The sequence below is a fragment of the Sus scrofa genome, chromosome 13 (genome assembly GCF_054392235.1).
Source record: "Sus scrofa isolate SSC_HxYL_T2T_F1_AM1 chromosome 13, Sscrofa_HxYL_maternal_Yorkshire_Landrace_v2.0, whole genome shotgun sequence".
Lineage (NCBI taxonomy): Eukaryota > Metazoa > Chordata > Mammalia > Artiodactyla > Suidae > Sus > Sus scrofa.
Window position 1 is genome coordinate 127594573 of NC_139395.1, and position 27588 is coordinate 127622160.

Sequence of the window (27588 nt, forward strand, 5' to 3'; positions counted from 1 at the left end):
TGTAGCATCTATTTGCTGACAATTTTAGTTGCCCACTTACATATATGGGCAGAGCAAGCTAAAGTTATTTTGATGCCCACAAAGATATAGCTTATTACAAGCAATAATGTTAATCCCATTCTCTTGAGGCCAGTCTTAGAATTGTGCTAGCTATAAATTCAGTACTGCTCAAGATGGAGCAGCATATGTCATTGCTACAGTCTGGTTATCATGTAGTTAACTTTTTTTCCCTTCTGATGGGTAGTTATAGTATCTATAAAACAACTCAGGAATGTTCATCAGACACTGAAACTGTGACTCTGTTGTCCTAAGCATTAACTGCTCAGTTTTGTACTTGGAGGGAGCCCTGTAGAGTTCTGCTTGGTTCCAGTTTTAACCTTTATTATTTTCCTGATTTAGACGTTTTTAGTTTGTAGGCTTATTTCACAAACTGATGTTCAAGTTTTTAAAAGTGTTTTGTATTTGATAGTGTATATGAGGCTGTAATATCTTATTCTAACCTATGTCTGTAACAGTTTTTAAAGTTACATAATAACAGGTTTAATAGTACAAAACTTTGTAAGTTAAACTCTAAAGTGATCATTTTAAAGTTAGTTGTTAGATTCATTATTTTTAGTATAATTTTACCTTAGTTTCTTATATTTACTTCTGGTAACTTCTAGCACTTTTCAGGGGGGTTGTCATCAATAAGCCATTTACATTGTATTCAATAAGATAGAAAGTTATTTCTCCTTCACATAACAGTGGTAGTTTGTAAGATTTAAACCGTTTTTTGAGATGAATAAAATTGTTACAATTATGTTTCCACTTGACAGAATTTGTCTAATATAAAAGCCAGTTACTTCAGGATTTTAATGCATTAAGGTGAGTTAAAATAAATAAAATGTTTGATTTGACAAATTCCAAGTGAATGTTAAATTGGATTAATATGTAGATTATTTTTCATTAGATTAAATATTTGTCATTTTTAGGTAGATAACACTTTAAGATATTCTTTTATGTTTCACTTTTCAGGTGAAAATGTTAAATGAAATATCAAAGTGTTTGGTGTATTTTCTTTCCTGTAATAATTAGAATAAATTCATGTAGAATAGAAAGAAGTTAGCACATGCTATTATTTTTAAGCATTTTTTAGTCTTAATTGAGCAGATAGATTATATATAAAAGCCTAACTTTAGTATCTGATGTTAGGCACAATGTATTAATGATTGAGGCATTAATAACTTTACAGTATCTGTAATGTGAATTTTCATTATATTTCAAAATAATTTTTTGACTTGAAACTTATTTTGTATACAATGAAAACTTTTTCTTGAAGGATCTTTGTATTAGATTGAATGTATATGTATAATTCTGTGTGTTTTTCAAAAGTAATTGTTAAATATGGATAATAAAGTAATTTTGACACAGTTGAACCTAAGAAAGTGTATGTATCAACACAATGAAATTTGCTTGTGATCTTTTCCCAAATAGAAACAGTTTTATTTACCTTTGTATCCCTGAATCCAGCACAAGTGTCTATCTAGTACGGAGTACGTGTTCAGTACTTTTACTGAGTGAGTTTCAGTATCTTCTCGTATTATGTCATTGTTTAATCAAGCTAATACACCAAATTTGTTTTTATAATTACTGAAAGTTTAAATGAATTTAAATGTTTCCAAATACACTTGTTAATTATATTTGAATTACCATGCTTTTCCACTTGTGATAAGTAGTCATTTGAATAAAAAACAAGGTGCCTGAACTAAAATGTATTTTTCCTTCTAATGCTTTTGCAATATTACATCAGTTTATTCAGCCCAGAAAATATGTTTTTGATACTTGTCTTTTATGTTGATCGGTTCTTTAATATTTTCTTACTGTTTATTAATTTGTACTCAGCTTTATTTCCTACTTGTAGTCTTGTATCCTGATGCCCTAAACGCACACACACTATTTTTCTTTTATTTGCACTTGGAGTTTTTACCTTTTTTAAAGCCTCCACTGCCCAGCCTTTTGTATGCCTGTGTGTGTATTTGAGAGATAGAATCACTGTAGCAAAGAAATCCTTTGGCTTAAATAAAATAGATGCTTATTTCTCCCTCACATAACAATAGTAGGGTAGTTCAAGCTTGTCAAAGTGTTTAGTTTCACAAGTTTACCAGTCCCCAAGTTTGTTACATCTTATTGTTTTGTAGTCTAAGAGAAGTTTTCTTTGTCTGCAAGGTTAGATCCTGGTCACTGCTATGTTTGCCTTCTAGTTTAAGAAATAGAAAACAGAAGTAGAAGGCAAACAATTTTTGTTTAAGAAAGTAGCCGAAATTTATCACATTCCATTGGTTGGAACTTTGTCACATGGCTACAGATAGCTGCAAGGAAGGCTGAGAAGTACCATCGCTATTACATGTGGCAACTCATTCAGCTAAAGCTTGATTACTAAGAAGCAAGAGAATATGGGTTTAAGTGACCACTACTAGTTGCCACTTGCATTTAGATTGTATTGTGCTGATTGGTAATTGTGTTTCAAAAGGCTCAAAGGAAAGACAGAGTATTCCTGTTTTTCTGGAATGTGTCTCCTATGACCTATCAGCATGGTGGGTCAAGCATGGTTAGTAGGACTCTGAAAGAGAAAATTGAATCCTAGGAATCAGTAGGTGTGCTTAAGGCCTAGGTGACCCCATGTAAGGACTTTCCCTTCAGGACCAACTGTAACAGATTTTGGGCTTGAGAGGTTTTATTAAGGGATATTGGGTTTCATACGCAGCATATCTGGGTATCCATTGTTAAATACACAACTTCTTTCTGTTGATGTTGTTGCTAAAATTTGCTTTATTTCTTTTAACACTTTTGTGAAGTCTTAACTCCTTTCGGTGCTTTTAGTATATTGTCCACAGTCTGTACCCTTAGCTTAATAAATGCAGGACCTATTAGAATATTTTTTCTTTATGGTTTATATAGTCTATCTTGAAATGTAAGGCTTTTCAAAAACACTGTAGAATTACTGTGTTTTTGAAGCTGAGAAAATTTAGAGACCCTCACATATTGTGGGTAGAATTCTAAAATGTCAGTCATTTAGAGAACAATTTGTTAGTATTTATGAAAATTACCAATACCCTTTAATATAGTACTTATTATATATATTTAAAGTGTATTTCTGTAGGCATACTTACACCTGAGGCATGATGTGTTTATAAGATTATTGGTTACAACATTGTTTATAATATAAAAGACCAGAAGCACTCTGAATAACCTCAGACAGGGACTGGTACTGCTGTAGCTATGTAGCTATATAAAATGTTGAAGCTATTTAAATACTGAAGTGAAAAACTCTCTTAAGATTTATTACTATGTAAAAAAAGGGTGGGATACCATGTGTGATAAGACTCCCGTGTATTAAGAAGGAATTGAAATGTATATTCATATATTCTTGTAAGCACATAAAATATCTCCCACAGAATTACAAATGCATGTGGTAGAACCAAAATATTTTTATTTAGGAATTATACTCTAAACTCCTTCTTAAGAATCCTGTGTTTATCCTTATGAAATTATATCCATTTTGATGACTTTTTCTTCATTAAGATAAAATCACAGTGTTTATTTTAGGACATGGACTGATTGGCTAGTTCAGTTCTTTTTGATGTCGACATTATCTTCTACAATATCCCCCTAATTTGTTATCCCTCATATGCCTGAACACTGCCATTGATGGGCACTTGATTTCCTTCCCCAGAGAGCTAGTTCTGTTTATTTAGTTACAGTGAGAAAGCCTGAAAAAGATCTAAGTAGTGTACAACAGAGATCTGGGAGCTGGGTCTATTACTAGCATATAATTACTAAAAAAATTCAGACTGATCTTTTGAAATAAGGGTTGAGATTGTTGTGAGGAATGCTGTTGTAAAGGGCACTGTTCCTACTTGTGGCAGTGCCTTGCATAGTTAAATAGTGCTAGAATTCCTCTTTGTATGAGGCTGAAATCTACCCAGACTTACCTCTTCCATGACTTGCACACATTGGATTTTAATCTGTTCTGTGATTATTATTCAAATAAAAGCCTTTCAGATGTTTGAAAAGACATCAGACTACAGATCCTTTGTTCCTTTGAAGTTCTTAATGTTATATAATTTCCAGACTCCATCACCCTGTTTATCCTCTAGACATCCTTTCTAGACATTCTTCAATGGAAACATGATATGCAGAAGTGAACACAAGGATCTGAAAAAACAAAATACAGTAGAGCCTTATAGCAATAAACTTGTCTTGATGATGTGTGTGTGTGTGTTTTCATGTTAAGAAAATACTAGTTCTTCTGGTACCTAGTGCACACTGTTGTCTTATTTTAAGTTAGAGGTCCATTAGAGTACCTAGGTATTTTTCTTATGAACTCCTATTATTGTCTCTGCAATTACCATCTATATAGTACTTCCTATTTCTCACATGAAATATTCTTATAATTCTCATTTGTTCATCATAGAGAATTAAAAAATAGAAAAGCAAAAAATGATATTTGGAATTATACTTACTCTATTAATACTTTATTTTATTAATAGAATACCTGCGTCCTTGCAGGCATTCTCTAGAACAGTGTTTTTCTGAACTATAGGATGCTACCCATCATTGGGCTGTAAAGTTAATTTAGTGAATTACAGCTAGCATTTTAAAAAAAGAAATAAAATACTATAAATTGAAAAACATTGTATAGCATTATACACAGAATAAGTACTGTTCCATGGAAATATTTTAATTAAGTACTTGTATATATGTTTTAATTAAGTGCTTATATATGTGGAGTAAAATATACAGTGCATCTGTTAGAATGGATAACAGTGGAAAAAAATGTTTAGATTCACTTTCTTTTTCATTTCTTTCTGTCTCACTATTCTATATCCTTTTACTTTTTCCCTCTCTTTCATTCTCTTTCTCTTTTTCTCCAAAAATGAAATCCTATTTTACATGCTGGTTATTGATTATTTCATTGAACTATGTTGTGACCAGCTTTCCTTGTCAAGCATTTGTCTCTGGAGGTCTTTTCAGTGACTGAGGAGTATTCCACTGTATAGATGGCCCTGTCATTGATTGATTCTGTAGTTTGTTTTAACTTTCTTTTGTTGGACATTTTGGTTGTTTCTAATTTCAGCTATTTAAATTTCATATACATCAAATTCTTTCTTGTGACTTGTCCCTAGAAATAGGATTGCTGTGTCAAAAGACTGGCATATTTTCAAATCTTTTATAAAAAGTGCCCAAGTACCTTCCAATAGTGCTCTTATTTCCAGTGCCTACAAATTTGATAGTTTAAGATGGTTATTGTTTTACATCCTCTATTTTCAAAATGATTTTTTAACTTAAAGACTTCATTTCTTTCTTTTGTATTTCAACATGTAAATGTAAAATCTTACTTAAAACCCTTTGGACCCTTTAAAATTACCCTTTCAGTGTTCTAAAACATGAGTTATAACTCTAAGATTTATCTGCAGATATATTATTTTATAAGCCTATTATGTTTTCATTCAGTTCATTGATAACAATATTGTAAATAGTTTGGGTCCAAATACAGAATCACAAGGCGTGATACCAGAAACATTTATTCTATGCTAATAAAGATCTACTCACCTGTCAGAGTCTTGGGCATATGTTCAACCAACTTTAAAACTACCTAATTGGAAGGTTATCCAAGCCTACTATTTTTATCTTTTCCATAAGAGTTTCATGAGAGACTTAGGTTTTTTTTCCCAGTTATCTTCTATGAGGCCATAATGTTTAGTGGTTATAAGCATAAAGTCCCTAGAGTGTTCTGGGTTTGAATCCCACACCCATAATTGATTAAGATCATTACCTTTGGTAGGTTGCTTTCATCTTGATATCTTGATTTCCTCATCTTTAAAATGGCAATATTTTTCCTTGTAGCATGATTATGAAGATTAAATGGAATAATACTTGATGCTTGGTATAAAGTAAGTGTTCAATGAGTGTTGACATTACTGTTAACTTTGGTGTGTCTCTAATTTTCCAGGTTACTAATTCTAATAAAAACAAAAGAAAAAAATCTAGTATGAACTCAAGACATTTCTTGGTGATCAGTGCTTCCATTTCTGAGTTCACAAATCATCCTATTAAATAATTATGTTTAAAAGGTGTGTTCTAAAAGTTTGCTAGGAATTACATGACTCTCCATACTTTGTGGTTTGTCTCCTATACCCTTTTTGAGAAACAGCATTTCTATTTGCGTCTCAACATTCTGACACATTGAGTGATCATATCTGTACTTGATGAGAAAATTCTGAGTTATAATTTGTCTGGGATTGAGGGGTTGAAATCATTCATGTAAGACAACCAGGTACTGATATTGTCTCTCCATCTGTCTTAGCCCTCAGCTCTTAACCATGTTTTTATTCTTTTTCCAGTTTGAAGATCATTCTCCTTGATAGAAATAAATAGGAATTGAGTAATTCCACTTTCTCCATCATCTGTTCTATTTATTGAACATCTAAGCACACAGCATTGCTCTGAGTGCTTGAGGAAATAGGGCACTGGAAACAAGACGTCTCTAGAGGGTACCAGTGTGAGTGTGTGTGTGTATGTGTGAGAGAGAGAATGTGTATAGAGGGGAGTTGGTGAGTATCAGTGAAAGAAAGAGGGATCACAAAGTTCCATTTATAGTATTTCTCATTTCTTTAAAATGTTAAGATCTCTGTTTCTTTGCTTTACTTGCTATATTTATTATTTTATTAAATTTGAGGATAAAATCATTGTTCTTTGCCAACCATGATATACTTAGAATGTGCTGTAGGCGTAAACTGCATCTCTGAGTGGAATGAGTCCCATGTTTTGTTCAGAACCAGATCCAGATGTTGCTCTTTTTTTTTTTTCTTTTTAGAGCTGCACCTGTGGCATGTGGAGGCTCCCAGGTAGGGGTCGAATAGGAGCTACAACTGCCAGCCTACATCACAGCCATAGCAACGCCAGATCTGAGCTGTCTGAAACCTACACCACAGCTCACGATAATGCCGGATCCTTAACCCACTGAGCGAGGCCAGGGATGGAACCCGATACCTCATGGTTCCTAGTCGGATTGTTTCTGCTGTGCCATGACGGGAACTCCAAGATGTTGCTCTTATAAAGCCATTTATACATATAAGCACTATTCCTTTTCCATATTTGTGTTTATTTTCCAATATCACTATCTTCAGTGTGTTTGGAGATGAAAATGTCATCTAGGTTTCAATGTTCTATGATTTTATATCTAGAACTTCATAGATTTCTTCTGATACAATGTTTTGTGAATGTGGTACAAACAATAGAAAGACATAGTTTTGAAATTTGAGAAACTTGTGTTCAAACCCCTGATATCTCTTCTTGTTAGCAGTGTGATTTTTCCCGTTTCATTGAAAACTGAAAACCTAAATTTGCGGAGAGGGTCTGATAATACTTATCTTTGTGAATGTTAGTTTCCTCCTACCCTGCCTTGCCTGCCAACTTGACTCAACCAACATGCTTAGTGGTTGAAGATTGTTACTCCATAAGATCTCAGACAGAAGGCAAGAAGCTATCAGTTAAATTGTGAAAGCCACTCTTGGCAAGCTGAGATGATCTACCCCAAGAAAATAGCACTTTCTGCTTGCTTCATTCCAATCTGCAGAAGATCATTCTTCTCTATACTCACTTTTCAGAGTGTCAAGAGCCACCATCAAGTTTCTTCCTCCCCTGGCTATTAAAAAGGAGTCACCTGACCTTCTTAATGAAACTTTTTTCTTCCTGTGAATGCTTGTTATTTTTTATGCCAGTGGAGTTTGGTTTCAAAGAGACTTGGATCCTTGCCCTTTCATGATTACTGTTTACTTGCCAACCAGTTGTTCTTACTGAAAAGACAATACGATGCCTAGACATATTTAAGAGCCATTATAAATTAAATTCGTGATTAAGAGATTGCCTTACCTCATGAAAATGATATAAAATTTGGCAAGATTTTTTTTGAGTGGGGTGCTGGGGTGGAGAGGAGTGATGTAATAATAATAACCTTAGACTAAGAAAGATGAAATATACCCATTTGTTTTGGAATTCATGATTTAATTAGTATTATCTGAAATAAAGTTTCACTGATGAATTCTTATTTTGAGCTTAGTATTTAGTATAGTTCATCCTTTCACAACTCAGCTTGTGGAAATTACATACCTTCTCTCTGAATAATGCCTCACTGAATTTAACATATTTCTAGTCAAAATTTCCTCGGGCCATTGATGCACAAATTTTAATTAACAAAGTTGAAATTAAGATGCTTTTAAAAACACTGAATGTAGTCATGAGGTTTCAGAGTTTGAAAATTAGGGTTGCAAGTTTACATTTATAAGTGGAACATTCTCAAGTCATATTAGAGATGAGAATTTTTGACTGAAGAATTAGGATGTACTAGTTAATGGGGAATGAGAATTAAAGTGTATTTTGCCAGAGTGAATGCTGTCATCATTAAATGTGTGAACCAACCTAACCTATAAAAGGGAATTATTTGAAAATCAGTAATATTTACATAGTAATTGGTGTGAATAGAGAGTTGATGAAATCTGTACTTTGTAGTTGTGTGTTTCTTATACGATTCTCCTGCCACCATTCAACCTCTTTCATTTAATTGCAGCGATCTTCCACCTTCTAACATTTAAACCATCTTTCTTCTCATGGCACTCTGTTTTTCAGTCTTGCTGTAATTCCGTTCATTTCAGCAAATGTTTGCTGAGTCTACATCAGGTACTATACTAATATGTGGGATCTGAAAATGAGTGCTACATATGTTTTGCTTTCAAGGGTCTTCTAAGAAACTACTGGAGAACTACATGTGAGTTTTTGCTATTGTATCTAAGTCTAAGAACAGGCAAAATCACTGAGAATTTTGTTGATAGAAAGCATTTATTAAGTGCCTCACAGTTTATTCCATTGTATTGGACGCAGAATGTTATATCAGCACAATCCGTATCTATTAGTTATTCACAATCTGACATAGACATTGCCTTGAGAATAACATTTTGATGTATGTAAGAACATATTATTAAGGAGACAACTTAAATTTCTGAGGAGAGAGATAATATTTACTAAATTGTGTTTGGACTGTTTCACAGGGATTAGGAAAACATTTAGATCCTAATAGTTCATAGCAAAATAAATTCCAACTCAATAATAGTAGAGTAAAAAAAAAAAAATCAAGCCACTGTTGCATTAGAAAAAGTAAAACTGAGTATTTATCAATCATGTGGAAGGGAAAGGGATTTCACAGTCTAAAAGCAAAGAAACATATCATTAAAGAAAAGATAAACTAATTTAAAGAAAAATTTCTTTGCATAAAGTATTTAAAAGGGAAAGAAAATGAACTATTTTTAGAAAACAAAGTGGACAATATGATGTTATAGCATATATAAAATACCTTTTAGAGAAAATATTAGGTAATGAGTAAGATATATAAGGAATGATTATAAAATTAATGAGACTAATTTATATAGTTTGTGAAATGTTTCTTTTAGTTGCATAGAAAAGTAGTTAAAGGGAGTAAAGGTAAAAAAGTAATCTATGAAAGGATTGACTAAACTTCTAATTATTGATACAAACTTATACTTGTAAGAATCACATGCTTAGTGAAATTCTAACATAAATAACACATTCATTCAGCAAAAATTTTTTGAAGATTTAACGTATGCCAGATAACATACTAACTACTAAAATGATAAATATGAATAATAGCTCTTTCTCAAGGAATTCACAGCCTGTGGATGGAACACTCCCCCCACCCCCTTTTCCTCTCTTCCCTTTGTAAGCCTTGTCCATAAGTCTATCCACTCATCTGTTCATCCACAAAACAGATGTAATGAGTTCCTGGAATACATAAGGCCTTATGTTAAGTGCAGGGGTATTAAGATAAAAAGTGAGACTGTCACTGAGGAATTTAATCAAGGAGATGGGCAGGGGAAATGGTGGTTAAGAGATATAAGCAATGCCATTCCAGAGAATACATTCCCCCAGGTCTATGAGGGGAAAACATGGAAACATGCTCCACGTTGGCAAACCTTACAGATTAACACCAAAATAGTAATGCATTTTATTCAGATTCTACGTTCTTTGCACAAAAGAGTTATTGTTCTTTCCAAATATAGCAATAAATAATCAATTCCTTATTAGAATAACATTACTTGTCAAAAACCCTGTTCAAGTTTATTAAAGGTGTAAGTGGGTTTTGTCAAATATGTCTTTTTTTTTTAATTTGATCTCTAATGTTTCATTATAACATCCTAATTTTCTACAAGTTTACTCAAGTAGTCCATTCATTTTACACTTCGATTTTTTTTTCTAAGTATATAAATGCTCATAAGTGAGTACAAACAGGTTTCTGTGATAACAATTTTGAAGTAAACTACATGTTGAATGTTAGGGAAATGCTAAAGTTAATTTTAAATGATAGTAAATACATGTTTAAAATGGATTAATAATTATAAACTATTATTTACTTGTCAGTGTCAGTATTTATTACATTGTGTTTATTTTTTCTGTTCATAACTGGACACATGTTTTTGTGTTGACTGAAGTGGTTTCATGAATTATACCCAGAATGGTTGAATGTGGTTTAACAAATCTAAGTGTTTTAAATGGGGATTACTGAGGAGGAGCAGCCAAAGAAACTCTGTTTAGGGAAGGTATGAAAGTTAGGGACCAGATGTTTTTTGAGCTAGGTTTCACTAAATATTTCCTATTGAGATTGACTGCTAATGGCTTATAATCAGGACTAAAATTCTATGAAAATTAAAGAGCAAAGCAAACAGCAAAATGATCCATATACATTAATTTTGTTTCAAAATGTGCATTAAGTCTTGAATTTGTGAAATAGTCTTTTTTGTGGCCATTCTGTTATGTAACTGGTGTTTGGACCAATACAGTTTCTTTGATATGCAGCTGGGATTAAAATCTCATTATGATGGTTTTTAGCTCTGTGCTCTTTATATACTGTTTTCCAATTTTGTTTATAATAGGAAAGAATGTTTTGTTTATAACCAAAAGAATGAAACCACATGGCAGAGGTAGGAAGTCAAACTAAATCAAACTTATATTTAAAATATGCATCCCAGTGGAGTACTTCTGTAGGCACCTTGAGTCACTTGTTTAAACAATCACTTACTATAGATGTACACTTAGAGATTGACATCTTAGAATCACAAAATATCATGTTGGGTGAAAGTAAGGGGCAGTAATTTGCATTAACTTGCTGCCTAAATTGGTTAATTGGCTTTCTACAAGAACTCCCTTGTTTAATCTATTTTTCAAATAATAACAGTTACGGCATTAAGAAACATGCTTCCAGAGGAGGAATTTGCATGCTGTAACTTAGCTGTTTCAGTTTTTATTATCAGGAACAAATCTGCAAGTGCTCTAGAAAAAAATTACCTGCATATAGGTTTCCTCTGGGGAAGGATTAAAACCAGAAAGGCAGTGAGCTAAAAAGACTTAATATTCTTGGTTTATAAACATCATAGAATCGGTGAATAATTGGCTTAAGGAACTATATATGTTCTTTCACTGTTATCCATGAGTATTTCTATGGAAACTGTTAAGGAAAAACTGTAGCATGAAGGTGGTGAAAAAGTAAAGGGGTTTTATAGATTAAGGGAAAAAAAAAGTCATTGGCTGTATATATCTATGCAGGACGAGTTTAATGAGGAATTGAGTGGTTATTACATTTAGCTGAAAAGGAAAATACTCTATGGGTTATTTATAGTAAAATATAGCCTATTATTTAACATTTTACATGTGAAAACTTTGGGATATATTTATGACGTAAAACAAAATTACCTTTAACATGATATTTCACAAAAAGATACTGATTGGTTTTGTTTTCAGAAACTTGTGACTGAATTAGAAGGTGAGGTTGTGTGGTTTGAAGTGTGTCTTCTGATACATATTTATTTGTAGAAATGTACAGTTGTAAGATTTATGGTAATTTAAATTTAGCCTCTGGGAGTTCCTCTCATGGTGCAGCAGAAACGAATCCGACTAGGAACCATGAAGTTGCGGTTTGGATCCCTGTCCTCGCTCAGTGGGTTAGGAATCCAGCATTGCTGTGAGCTGTGGTAGAGGTCGCAAACGGGGCTTGGATCTGGATCTGGTGTTGCTGTGGCTCTGTAGCTCTGATTAGACCCCTATCCTGGGAACCTCCATATGCAGCGGGTGCGGCCCTAGAAAGGCAAAAGACAAAAATAAATAAATAAATAAATTTAGCTTCTGAAAAATGAGACTTCAGCCAGTAACAGTCTCTAATAATGTTTTTGAGAATTTAAGCATCAGAAAAACAGTACTCTCATATACTTTGTTGTTACACAAATACCTACAGTCTATTAAAACTGCCATTTAAGGAGTGCCCGTTGTGGCACAGTGGTTAACGAATCCGACTAGGAACCATGAGGTTGTGGGTTCGATCCCTGCTCTTTCTCAGTGAGTTAGGATCTGGCATTGCCGTGAGCTGTGGTGTAGGTCGCAGAAGCGGCTCGGATCTGGCATTGGTGTGGCTGTGGCGTAGGCCGGTAGCTACAGCTCTGGTTGGACCCCTAGCCTGGGAACCTCCATATGCTGTGGGAGCGGCCCTGGGAAAGGCAAAAAGACAAAAAAAAAAAAAAAAAAAAAAAAAAGACTGCTATTTAAACTGTCCCTAATATATATAGAAAAAATAATGTTTGTATTATTACTTATTCAAACCATGATAACAAATGAGTCAGCTTTAGAAATCGGATACAGTTTGGAATATAATTTTCCCCTCTAATTCTACAAACACATATTGCTCATAGATAGCCTCATTAAAGTATATTAACAAACATGTATTAGACATCGGTTGTAAAGATATTTAGTGATAGTATTCAAATAATTACCGATATTTTAAACATTTAACATGTATATTTTACAGAAATGCCAAAAAGTTTGTGTTTTAAATGTCTTTTTTTTTTAACCATTTATCCTAGCAGTATATGAGAATACACTTTCGGGCTCAAACAGACTGTCTTTTAAGTGTTTGCCAATCCGAGAGGTGTGAAATGATAGCTCTTGTTACTTCAATTTACAAATGTCTGAGTTCTAGCTTCTGTTTATGTTTTTCCCCCCAAACTTGAATTTTCTCTTTTGTAAAAAGCCACTTAATTGCTCATGTTACTGTTGGGCTTTTTATGTCTGTCTTACCATGCATTAAGAATTCTTTTATAACTCGGAGTTTAATTACCCTCTTTATTTATTATTTTCTTTAAATTTATAGTTGATTTTGTTTATGATATCTTTTGGCATACAAAAGTTTTAAAGCTTTGAATAAATATATGTGTTTTCTTTTATAATTTTGTAATAAATTCATTCTTGATCATGAAAATCTTTCAAAACTCCATATTATGCATATAATAGGCTGTATTTTCCTATGGGATTTTTTTTTATATTCAAGTCTTTAATCCTAAATTTTTAAAGATATGATGTAAAATAGTAATCTAATATTATTTTCCTCAAGACATATATTTAGTTTTGCCAGCACCATTTCTAAAGTCATTGATCCTTTTTTCCTCACTGGTTTCATTATTGGGACGATTATCTATCTGATAATAATATTATCTGATGGACTTTATTCTTATTTTAAGTCCATGATCTAATAATAGAGGCTTTTTTCATAAGTTTTGATATGTGCATATTCCTTCCAGCAACTTTTTTTTTTCATATTTTAGGCATCTACTCTTCCATATAAATTTAAGATAATTTTATCTGATAACAAAAATTGGGATTCTAATTGTGATTTCATTAAGTAGAGTTCTAAGTATTTTATACTTTTTTGAGTACTATGAGTGAAATTTTTGTATGTTTATATTGTTTTTAATTTCCTTAGCTAATTCTCTTATTCTGCTAATTTCCTTTCACTAGAACTTTCAAGTGTTTTATTTTGTCTTGTTATTAACAGTGTAACTTTCACTGGTTTTCAAGTTGTATCTTAAATTTGGTCTGATAAATTTGGCAATAGTAATGCTACTGTTTGGAGGCAGTGCACATTAGTATTTAGTCTGCCTGTAAGTATCACCCATTATATATTGAAGCTTTATGTCACTCCGAGTTTGTATTTGTATTAACTTATCGGTCTCATTGATTCCTTTTATGGGAAGAGGATTTTTTTTTTGACAAAGAAATTTTCTAAAAATAAAATAATAAATTATTTGAAATCTATCATTAAATTATTTTTCTTTACCCATACAGAATAACCTCGTTGGAATATGACTTAAAATAGGAAATATACAATTTTTCCTTTCACGTTAACTCCCACTCCCACCTCCTTGCCAAACACACACAAACATACACACAATCTTGATTTGATTGGTTTGATGAGTACTGCAAAAGTACTTATACACTGAAGGATCCTTAGGGGAAAATAAAGAGGGTTGCCTGGATTGCTTGAATTGCTATTCACAGTGGCTGTTTACACTGGCAGAATGTGTATTGGCTTCTGCTTTGGATATAATAAAGAACATAGGGATGATTAGACTTGTGGGCCAGTCATGGCTTTGCTGCTTAACTAGATGATAACAATCAGTGATTCTCAAAAAACATCTTTTCCTCAATTTTGTTACTTCTTAACCATTTGGGGATTGTGAACTCTTTGTGAAGCTGATGAGAATGTAAAACCCTCCCCAAGAAGATGTTTACATGCACATATACAAAATTTTGCAGGGGTACATTTTGAGGGAGTCAGCCCATCTCTCTTGAAGCCTGCCCATCTGTTCCATTGTCTGTAGCATGCATGGGTTTTCATCTTCAACACTATTTTATCTTTTGTTACTCAAACTCTCTGGCCCTTGGTTTTTCAGCTAAAAAGGAGTAGATTAGATCTGATGACCTCTAAAGCCTATTCCAGCTCTAACATTCTTTGAGCCATAGGCAAAGGATATTGTAGTATCATAGCCTAACTTGATGAGAGCAATGCACTCTTACTATTCCACAATTAATAGAGTTTATCTTAGTAAGAATTTGCTACTGATTTAACTCTTTTGCATTCATAAATTGTCTGACTTAACAGATGTTGCTTGAGAACTGAATAAGGGCAAAGCACTATAGAGTGCTTATGCAATCGAGTGCCTGCAAAAAGGATCTTAAGCATAATTTAAGAGGATGAATAATACTGTGAATACTGCTTAAGAGATATGAAGTGTTGGAATTAAAAGGAATAAACTTGCAATCATAAAACTTTGTCTATAAAGGGCCAGATAGTAAATATGTGATTTTGTTGACCGTACAGTCTGTGTCCTAACTAAACAACTCTGCCATGATATCATGAAAGAGGCTGTAGATAGATAATACCTAAATGTATGGGTATGGCTAAGCTCCAATAAAACTTTGTTTACCAAAACAGACATTGGGCCTGGCTGTAATTTGCCCACTCCTGGAATAAAGGATTAAATTCATCAAGGAGCACTTTAACAGAAGAAATGGCATTTAGGATGAGTTAGGAGTTAGGCATTTGGATGGAGCATAAAAGTCAGCGGCAAGAATTCCATGCTGGGGAGATAACACGATTAAAGATTTAAAGTAAGAATGTTTCAGAAACTGTTATATCATTGATTCAGATAGAGAACTTGTTTTTATTCATGTCATTACATATTGGAGAGATTCCATGAGATAGCTTGTCTATTATCATGAGTCAGGACTTTTAGTCTTACTTTAACATTATAAATGTTGTTTTGATGGAGGATGGATGACTTGGAGAAAATTGTGGGCTCTTTGTTTTGATATGATAATCAAGAGCGAAAGCTCTTTCAAAAATTTCCATCACATATTCTTAGATTGGTAAAGGATGCATCTCTTTCTTTCTCCTTTAACAGTTTGAGATATAACTGATACACAATATGCAATGCCTACTTAAACTACACAATTTGGTAAGACTGGATTTGATTATGCATTGTCAGACATGGCAACAGTCAGGATTGTGGACATATCCATCATCCCCAGCCATTTCTCCATGCCCTGGTAATCCCTCTCTCCCACTCTTCTTGCCTTCTTTCTTAGCATCATCTAGTAACTACTGCTCTGCCTTCTGTCACTCTGTATTGGTTTGTATTTTCCATAGTTTTGTATCAATTGAATTTTATGATCTATATTTTTTTCCTCTTTACCCAATGTAATTTTGATATTCATCCGTGTTTTTTGTGACAGTAGTTTACAATTCCATGCATGTACAGGTCTTTCTGTTGTTTCTAGTTTTTTGCTATCCCAAGTAAACCTCTGTGACATTTGTGTACAAATTTTTGTAGGTTATATGCTTTCTTTTATTTTGTGTAAATACCTGTGAGTGAAATGACTGGATATTATAGTAGATGTTTAACTTTTTAAGAACCTATCAAACTGGTTCCAAAATGGTTGACCGCATTTCTTTCTTTCTTTCTTCCTCTTTTTTTTTTTTTTTTTTTTTTTTTTTTGGTATTTTCAGGGCTGCACCCACAGCATAAGGAGGTTCCCAGGCTAGGGGTCAAATCGGAGCTACAGCCTGGCCTATGCCACAGCCACAGCAATGTGGGATCCAAGTGGCATCTGTGACTTACACCACAGCTCATAGCAATGCCAGATCCTTAACCCACTGAGCAAGGCCAGGGATGGAATGCACATCCTCGTCGATGCTAGTCAGATTCCTTTTCATTGAGCCACAATGGGAGCTCCCTGGTTGACCATTTCACATTTCAGTCAGCAATATGTGCAAGTTCCAGTCCCTCCACATTCTTTCGAACAACTGGTATTAACCATAGTCTTTTAAACTTTAATCATTCTAATAGGTTTGTAGTAGTGGTATTATTGGGTGTTAATGTGTATTTCCCTAATGACTGATGATATTTAGCAACTTCTCTCTTGCTTATTTTCCATCCATGTATCTTCTGTTCAAGTCTTTTGCCAAATTTTTATTGGGTTGTTTGTTTTCTTAATGAGTTTTTAAAGTACTTTATATGGTCAAAATAGAAGTCCTTCAGATAAATGATTTCCACATATTTTCTCCTAGTCTGTGGTCTGTCTTTTTATTTTCCTAAACAGTGTCTTTTGAGTAATAGAAGTTACTAATTTTGATAATATCTAACTACCATTTATTTTTTTTATGGATTGTGCTTTTACAGTCACATCTAATCTCATCTAAGATCACAAAGACTTTCTCTTTTTTTTTTTTAAATTTAGCCCCAGAATTTTTTTTTTTTTTTTTTTTTTTTTTGTCTTTTGTCTTTTAGGGCCGCACCCTAGGCATATGGAGTTTCCCAGGACAGAGGTCTAATCAGAGCTGTAGCCGCCAGCCTATGCCACAGCCACAGCAACGCTGGATCCTTAACCCACTGAGTGAGGCCAGGGATCGAACCCGCAACTTCATGGTTCCTAGTCGGACTTACTTCTGCTGTATCATAACAGGAACTCCTAGCTCCAGATTTTATGCTGAATAAATCTGTGTGATCCACCTTGAGTTAATTTGTGTATATGGTGAAAAGTATGGATTAGAATCCTTTTTCTTTTTTTATAGCAAATTTTTAATTTTTCCAGCACCATTTGCTTAAAATCTTCTCTCTACTGAATTAATTTTTGTACCTTTGTCAGAGTATTTTGTTTGCATATTGTAGATCTGTTTTTGGAATCTATTCCATTGATTTGCATATTTTTGATCCAATATTTACTATACTATCTTAATTACGGTAACTTTATAGTAAGATTTGAAATCAAGTAGGATTGACTTTCAGATTTTTAAAAGTTGTTTGGCTAAGTCCTTTGAGTTCACACATGAATTTTAGAAACAGTTTTTCAGTTTTCATAAGAGAGCCTGATGATATTTTGATTAGGATTATGTTGAATTTATAGATTAATTTGAGAATTGCTATCTTAACACTATTGAGTTTTCTGACCCATGGACAAGGTTTATCTATTTATTTAGGTCATCTGTAATAAATTATGTTTTCAATGTGTAGGTCTCATCCAGATTTTGCAAGCTTTTCCCACAAATATTTTATATTTTTGATATGAATATAAATGGTATTCTTTATTTCTGCTGTTTATTTCTAGTATATACAAATTATATGTATATGAGTATATATTTCCAGTATATACAAACTATATATATATTTGTGTGTGTGTGTATATATATAAAAGTGTATATCTTGCAACTTCCTAAACTCACCTTTCTCACTTTCTGGTCATGGTGGCTTTTTGATAGATTCCACAGTTTTTGAGTATGGATGATCATAATGTTTGTAAACAGACATTGTTTCTGTGTCATCTGATTTAAATGCCTTTTATTTATGTTTCTAAATTCACTGGCTGAGAATAGGTGCTGAGAGTGGACATTCTTGGTTTTGTGACTGATCATTCAGAGTTTCAAACTGTAAAGTCTGATAGATGCAGTTTTTTAGATTTCCTTTATCAGGTTGTAAAAGTTCACTTCTATTACTAGTTTTCTGAAAATTTTTATTAGAAAAGGATATTGGATTTTGACAGTGCTTTTCTTTGACTATTAAAATATTTTATATACTTTTTGTTAATGTGATGAAATATATAGATTTTTACAGGTTTAATTAACCTAGCATTCCTAGGATAATCCCCACTTTGTAATGAGGTATTCTCCCTCTTGTACAATGTTGGATTAGATGTGCTAAATTTTTGTTTAGGATCCTTTTACCTGTGTTCATAAGGATTGTTGTTCTGAAGTTTTATTTTAAGTGTTTGCCTGGTTTTATTTTCATTGTAATATTGGCCCAGTAGAGTCAGTTGGAAGGTATTCCCTTCTCTTCGCTTTCTAGATGGATTTGCATAAAATTGATATTATTTTATCCTTAAATATGTGGCAGAATCCACAAGATAAGGTATCTGGGCTTGGCATTTTCTCTTTTTTTTTTTTTTTCTCCTATGTTATTTTCTATGGGTTTTGCAGTTTTGTGATTTACATTTATTTAGGTCTCTGATCCATTTTGAGTTAATTTTTATGAAGTGTATAAGTTTTGTATCTAGATTCTTTTTTTTTTTATGTTCCAGCACCATTTGTTAAAAAGATTGTATTTGCTCCATTATATTGCCTTTCACTATTTAAAAAAATTAATCGATTGTGTTTATCTGGGTCTATTTATGCGTTCTCTATTTTGTTCCATTGGTCTTTTTGTTCTTTCACCAATACCACACTGCCTTTAGTATTCTAGCTTTATAGTAAGTTTTCAAGCTGGGTGGTATCAGTCCTCCAGCTTTCTTCTATTCCTTCAATAATGTGTTGGCTATTCTGGGTCTTTTTTTTTTTCATATAAGCTTTAGAATCATTTTGATTGGGATTGAATCTACAGATCAAGTTGCCAAAAAACAGACTTCTTGACATTATTGAGTTTTTTTACCCATGAGCATGGATTTTTCTCTCCATTTATTTGGATCTTTTAAAATTTTATTTTCTCTGTGAGAGAAGTTTTTAACTACAAATTCAATCTCTTTAATAGGTATAGGTCTATACAGAGTTTTCTGTTTTTCTTGAATGAGCTCTGGTAGTTGTCTTCTTAGGTTTTCCATTTTATCTAATGATAGTGTTAATTTGTATTGTCTTTTTTTGTTATTATTTTAGATAGATGTTTATCAATTATTTTAATTTTTCTCAAAGAATCAGCTTCTTATTTGTTTTTCATTTTCATACTTCAATTGTGATCTTTTCTTCTCTGACTGTAAATAATCTCTGTATGAATTTACTTATTTATGTTCCAGTTCTATTAATTTGTACCTTGTATATGTTGACATTCCTTTATTAGATGCATAAATCTTTAGGATTATTATGTTTTCTTGTATAAGGACTAGCCCCTTTATCATTATAAAAACTCTTTATCCCTGGTATTATTCATTGCTCTGAAATGTAGTTTTCTGATACTAATATAGCCACTCCAGGTTTCTTTTGACTAGAATTATCTTGATGTATATTCGTTCATCATTTTACATTTAACCTGTTTGTTTCTTTATATTTAAACTGTTTCATGTAAGCAGAGAACAGTTGGGCCTTGCTTTTTTCTTTAAGTCTAATTTTATAATTTTGCCTTCCTATTGCAGTGTTTATAAATAATTTGCATATTGTCTGATTATTGATATATACTGAGGTCAGTTATCTTGCTATTTGTTTTCTATTTTTCTATTCATTCCATTCTTATTTTGGTCTTCTTCCCTCCTTTATTTTCCTTCTTTTACTTATTTATTTATTTAGGCTGCACCTATGGCATGCAGAAGTTCCTGGGCCTGGGATCAGAGCTGAGCCATAGCAGTGACAATGCCAGATCCACTGGATCCTTAGTTTGCTGAGCTACCAGGAAATTGTTGTTTCCCTATTTTAAAATTATTATTTCATGCTATCTCAGTTGTTGGCTTATTATCATTAGCTATATTCTTCATTTTATTTTAGTGGTCACTTTAGACTTTATGGCATACATTTTTTAACTTATCAGAGTCTGCCTTCAAGTGATATTATACCACTTCATATGTAGTATAAGAATTTTACAGTAGTATTCTTCCATTTTTCTCCTTTCATTTTTTCTGCTGTTATTGCCATACATTTTACTTATATTATATTACCAATACCTTCTTCTTTTCTCTTTCCCTTTACTTCTCTTCCCTTTCCTTCGTTTGTCTTTTCTTTTTGGTTCTTTTTCTTTCATGTTTCTTTTTTGCGTAGTTTCCAATGCATTGTTTTCAGATTCACTGGTCTTTTTGCTAGTTCATGTAATTTACTGATAAATTGGTCTGATGTACTTTTCATCTCAGACATTAGACTTTTCATCTTTATAGTGTAATTTTTAAAAATATCTTCTTAATTCTAAAGTGGGTTTTCTTTTATTTTCTGCAAAGTATAGTATATTTTCATTTCCCTCATTTTATTTGGGCTTTTTGTGATATATTTTATTTTTATATATGTATAGAATCTGTATATACATATATGGATATATATATTTGCTTTATATATATCTTTATATATATATTTGCTTTAAGCATTACATTATACTTTAAATAGATTTTTAAATGATAAAATAGCTTTTACCCACATGTCTTGGCATTCATTTATATTCCTCTCCTCCTTTCTCCTAACATCTATTCATAACAGGTTCTATCAGTACAGCCCTTCTGGTTCTCATATCTATCTTCTTTTTTTAACAGGAGTTGACAGTTGACAGTTGCCTGGACAACTAAATGCCTGATTTCCTTCTGTTGTCTTCTTCTCTCACTTGACTACTGCTGAAGAGTTGTTGTTGAAGTACAGAGCAGACCATTTACTCTTCTTCCCCAAGTTCTCACAATTAATGAATTTGAATCTGACTGGATCTCCTAATAAGAAGTTTGTTCTTCTTTCCATTGCTTCACTGTGTAGATACTTCACTTCTATTTGTTCAGAAACTCCTTGAAGCCCAGAAATGTGATTAAATGATAATGCAACAAATAAGGGCTGTAGAAACTCAAAGAAAGATTGTCAATATGGCCAATAGCAGTTTTTAATGCTTTCATGAAATTAAGTTGAGCATTTAAACATTTAAGTAACAAAAACTAAACAAGAATGCCAGTTAATGCTGGCTGTGTGATCCTTTTAGTATCATATGAGAAGGCATCTATAAGGGTGAATTGATTATTTATTTGACTAACTTCTTTAGAGGTCATTTTTAGAATTTGATTTGCTTTTTACTAACAAAAGATGAATGATTCTTATGTAAATGCTAAAATTTTAAACAGTGTTTTAATGGACTGAGGCTAACATTTTGTTCTGGAGGAAGTGGGCTCTACAATTGGAATGTAATTAATAGAAAACTATGATTTCATTTATAGATCATTACTTTTGTACATACATAAGCATTCATTCAGTGGGTACTTGAACATATCTACAGAAGATTAAATTGGGAGGTCAGATTCACTTGCACATTTGCTCTGTTTGGTCTTTAAAGCATTTGAAAAATATTTGAATTTGTGGCTCACATTTAAAAATCAAGAGGTTTTGTATATAAACCTGACTCTCTGGAGTTTTTTAATATAAGGAACCACCTGATTTAACCTAGTCTGCCTTCCCTCAATGGAACAATTGGCTAGAGCAGCAACTGTCCATTTTAAGAGTAGGCACTTCCCAGATCATTATTTCCTACTCATGTATATTGTGTTGTCTTACTGGCTCTCATAGTTATTTGGGACTATGATTCTTGATGTCCTGTGTGTATGAAACTCTGTGAGATATATGATGGAAACTTACAACAATAAAAGTAGAAAAGATAAATATGATGTAAGGAAGTAAAAAAGATAATGTAAGTGAGAAAGGCTGAAACTTATATTCAGTAACACTGTTCTAACCATCATGGAATACAAGATTCCCAAATAGTTATGATAAGCAGCCTTTTTCTTTTCCATATAAATATAGGAACCATATAAATATAGGAAACTGATCAACAGTTGCACACGGCTTTACTTCTGCATAAACTGTGCAAAGTCTGAACCTGATGACTTAGAAATTTTGGCGAGAGGACAATAACATGAGGAATGGGAAAACAAATGGTATCATTTATTCCAAAATACTGTAAATGCTGTTTATTGACTGATAGGCTAGAGTTTTCCTTTCTCCCCCCACCTTTTTTTTTTCACTCAACTATCTATCAGTGATCAGTTATTACCATTGAAACCTTTCTTTGCTTATAGTGGATATCAAATATTTGCCCTTATAACACCTCTTCTCTCATTTTCTGAGAAAGCTCTCTAAAACTCACACAGATACGGACACCTTACTTTATCCACAAGGCCTTTCACAGGAGCTGCTACCTTTTTAGGACCACTGTCAAAAATTCATTAAATCAGTGAATCAAGGTGGGCCAGTTAGACTTTTTTTCCAGTATTTTTTGAACAGATGCAGGTATAGAGGTGAGTGTTGTAGAAGATTCATTTTCTCTCTTGTCCTGAAGCTTAGAGGATGGAAATCGGGAAGCTGTTAGGGGCCATTTCTCTGACAAGGAACAAAGTCAATCTTCAGTAGGTAGCTACGAAGCCGACCCATAGGAGAAAAATAGCAACATGGTAAAAATACCTGTATCTGTGATCTTGGGAAGCCAGCCCTATCATTCCTTTTCCATAGTTTGTTCACATCAACCCAAACAATTCTCTTTTGGTCTAAGTTAGACGGAGCATATGTCATTTGCAACAAAGATAGTTCTGATTTATATATCACTATATTTTTTCTATTTTAATAATTTAATCCAGTGATTATTTTTAAATCCCATAATTTCAAAGAATATGCTAAGTATTTTGGAATTCTGACAAGAGTATTTTACATGCTTTGTTTTCATAGAACTTGAAGTCTAGAATGGGAGATAGGTAAATCCACAAAGTTAGAATAACAATGTTTTTTGAGCTATAGAAGAAAAAATGTAATTAAAAGAGGAAGCAGTTATTATGTTGAGGGAATTGGAATAGTTTTTCTGGAAGAGCTGGCATTTGAATGGATTAGATTTCAGTGGGTAGATATGGGGAAGGCATTCCATGCCTAGAGAAAATAAATAAATAAATGGATTAAGTTTGGAAGCCTGGAGTACTTTTTAACAATAGTAAGTGGTACAGTTTAGCTGTTGTCTGTTAAGATGTCTAGTTTGGAATGGGAAGTCATGGCTATATTGTAGAGGTCTGGAATATGAAGGTCAATTAACTGTATTTGATTTGGTGAACATGAGGGGAGAGTATTAAATATTTTTGAATATAAATATGCTATGTTCACAACTGCATTTCTGGGTTACCTTTGTAGTAGTGAATAACCTGGAAATATATATATATATAGAGAGAGAATGAGTGCATGAGCATTAACATATAGAAAATTAGTTTGGAATATACTGCAATTATCAAGATTAGGCATGATCACAACCTGAAATAAATCCATAAGAGTAGAATGGAAAATATATAGTTGTCAGATAGAAATGATGTGTTTGGAAAAGAAATCAGAGATAGCTCAGTAGTTTCCTACATAGTTGATGAGTTTGATGGTAATACCAATAGCCAGTGAAGATTAGAAACCTTATTATCCTCTAGCTTTTAGCACACAAGCCACATACCACTTTTTTTTTTTTAACTTTAAAACTAAGCTTGATCCTAATGCAGTTTTTCTTCATATTCACCAGTATAATCAAAAGACCACATACTTTGGAGTTAGCTAGGTCTGGTTCTAAATTTAGTCTCACTTATATAGCTGTGAGATTTAGATAAGATACTTAACTTTCAGATTTTTTTTTTACCTCTATTATTAATAATAGGATTAACCTATGGTACACATGAGAATTAGGTGAGATAATATACATTAATAGTATATTAATATATATTGATCAACTAGAAGAGTACCTGGGATATAGCAAAGATTGAGTAAATGATTCTTAGTTGTAGGTGTCAATGTGCTGCCTAAATCTACAAACTCATAAGTCAGTCCTTAAATAAGGATTCAGTATGTGAAAATCCTTTTTTTTTTTTTCCTTTTCTTTTCTTTCCTTTTCTTTTCTTTTCTTTGTTTTTCTTTTTCTTTTGTTCCACCCTTGCAGCATATGGAAGTTCCCAGGCCAGGGATTGAATCTGAGCCACAGCAGAGATCCAAGCCACAGCTGTTGCAGAGCCAGATCCTCAACCATCTGTGCTACAGTGAGAACTCCCTGAAAATCCTCTTTCTACCCTAAGCATGGAGACTGTTCCTAGCTTCATATATAGGGTTTCTGGGATAAATTCTTAGTCTCTTTCTTTGCAATCTCATGGCATCACCCAAACTTTTGTCATATTTGCTTTGTCTGCTGACTTGGTTTCCACCTTTATTTCTTGATTCACAGCTATTACTGGATCTAAACTCTATTCTGAACCAGTCTACTAAGCAATTGGCTCTCATATCCTGCTTAGTTCCTGCCATTCACACCAATAAACACTCCACTTCACACTTTGAGGCTGCTCCTCATACATCTTCAAACTAGATAAATGACATAAAATCTCTCCACAGCCACCTACTTGACTTTGGTCACCACATGATGTAATAAACACATTACATCATTGCCTACCTGTGAGATTTCAGCCTTTCCTCCTCCTAGCCCATTATCAACTTTGTTAGTGACATTGATGCAGATAAAGTCTGCACTTTGTTGCCACATTATATTTGTCATCTGGATGTTGGCCAGCCATTTCTTTACCCTATTACTGGTTACTGCCTAAATCTCATTATATCATGACCTAAGAAATTTTCAGGTCATCGTCTCCCTTAAATTCTATATTATTAATCTCAAGTTTATGGTCAATTCCTTTTTGACTAGAGTACCAAAGCAATTTAATTAGGAAAGAAGAGTTTTTCAACAATTAGTACTGAACAGCTTGATATCCACATGCAGAGAATGAAACTGGATAGCCCTAACTCACACCATACAAAAAATTAATTTAAAATGGGTCAGAATTCTAAATGTAAGAGCTAAAACTATAAAACTCTTAGAAAAAAAAAATTAGGCAAACTTCATGCTGGGGCTCTGCAGTGGGTTTTTGTTTGTTTTTTGTTTTTGTTTTTGGTAAATAAAGACACGACAACAAAATCACAAACAACAAAAGAAAGATAAATTAGATACATCAAAATTTAAAACATTTATGCTACAAATTAGACAATCAAAAAAGTGAAAAAATGGTGCATATGATGGAATAAAATGTTTGCAAATCATATATCTGATAAGGGACTTGTGTCTAGAAGGACTTTTAAATGTCATTCTAAAAAGACAAGTAGCCCAATTAAAATGGGCAAAGATTCTGAACAGACATTTCTTTAAAGAAGATGTGCAAATAGACAATAAGCACATGAAAAGATGCTTGACATCATTACGCACTGGGAAAGTGCAAATCACAACCACAATAACATGCCACACTATACCCACCAGTATGATTCAGATAATGGTATGTGTTATTGAAGATGTAGAGAAATTGGAACCATCATACATTGACAAGGGAAATGTAAATTGATACAACTATTTTGGAAAACAGTTTGGCAGTTCCTTAAATTGTTATACATAGGCTTTCTATATGACATAGAAATTCTGCTTTTAGCTGTATATCCAGGAGAAATGAGAACATATGTCTGTCCAACATGAAGACATGTATATGAATGTTCATTTCAGCATTTTTCACATTAGCCTAAAAGTGGTAACAACACAATTGTTCATCAACTGATTAATGGATAAATAAAATGTGGTATACCTATACAGTGGAATATTATTTGACAGTAAAAGAATGAAGCATTGATACATTCTACCACATTGAAAACGTATGGTAAGTTAGAGAAGCCGACAGACCACATAATGTGTGATTTCATTTACATAAAAGGTCCAAAAATCTGTAGAGACAAAATTATTGGTTTCCTAGGGGTGGGACAGCAGGGAATGGGAGTGACTGATTATGTGTATTAGGTTCCTTTTGGAATTATAAAAGCGTTCTAAAATTGTTGTGATTATTACACAACTTTGTGAATATGCTAAAAAACATTGAGCCATACATTTGGGTGACTTTTATTGTATGAGTTATATCTTCACAATGATGTTTTTAAAAAAGTAAGAACCTCTGTTTTCAAGTTTAGAACAAAGGGGCAGCCTATAATTCCCAAAATATATGGAGTATATTTGGAGGGAAGGGACTAAATAAGGAGAAGGAAATGTCCACTCCTGTCTGTCAAGTGGGAAGGGGCTTTTTATTCAGAGAACATATTTTTGAGAGCCTTCGTTTGGGTATTTTATTGAATGAAGTGGGAGTTGGTGGGTTTTTATTTTATAGTGAGGAAAATAAGCTGTTCATTTAATCTCTTCATACTTTAGACTCACACTTATAAAATATTTAGTACCACCTCTAATCTTAATTAAAATTTGTAATGGAGTGGAGTTTGCATCATGAAAGGTGAGGGAGAGATATGTACTCTTAAAGTAGTTTATAGGTATATAAAGTAGTCCTTATATTTTCCAGAGCTATTGCCAGAAAGAATGAGTAAACCATTTTCTGGGAGCACATAGCCATAAGAAATGAATCAACCATATAAGAACATTGAGACACTCACTATCTTATAAAAAATTACTTGTACAAATGGGATATTGCTTAAATGGAAGAATTACTTAATCAATTTTGGATGATCAGTATACTCTTAGAAAGTACATTATGAACCTAAGATCAGCATAACCTGTGTTAATATAGCTGCTGTTCTTTTTTCAACCCTGTATCACTTTTCACATTGTATCAATTACTAAATCTTGTAACTGCAGGCTATGATTATACAGCCAGCTGTCCCATGCTCTATAGTATCTTTAGGCTATCTAGAACAGCAACAGTGTGAGTAAAATTTGTAAATCTTAGAAGCTTCAGGTAGGCAAAGACCCTCTGGGACTCACACTGTTCATTAACATAGTCTTTTAAAGCCCAAATACACATTTTACACTCTTCTCGTTAAAGTTTCATATTGTAGTATGTTTTAAATAATTTGTCATTATTATCATTGCCAAGTGTTGGATATTGAGACAATTGCCTTTCAATGTTGACTCATTTATTCCTGTCCAAAGTCTACTACTACATGCTTAAGTAAATTAAAGGCAGTTTAATATA

The 27588-nt window shown here is 32.9% G+C and overlaps 1 protein-coding gene across 41 annotated transcripts in view; it reads left to right on the plus strand.

Annotated features, from left to right (window-relative positions):
* NAALADL2 (N-acetylated alpha-linked acidic dipeptidase like 2) overlaps positions 1 to 27588 on the plus strand; it is a 1339033-nt gene that overhangs the window by 24705 nt on the left and 1286740 nt on the right. For 6 of the 41 annotated variants that reach the window (XM_084990315.1, XM_084990322.1, XM_084990307.1 and 3 more), the window contains exon 2: positions 816 to 864. The exons of the other annotated variants lie outside the window; for them this stretch is intronic. The gene's annotated coding sequence lies outside the window, so the exon portion shown is untranslated. The remainder of the gene's footprint in view (positions 1 to 815; positions 865 to 27588) is intronic. 41 annotated transcript variants of the gene reach the window in all.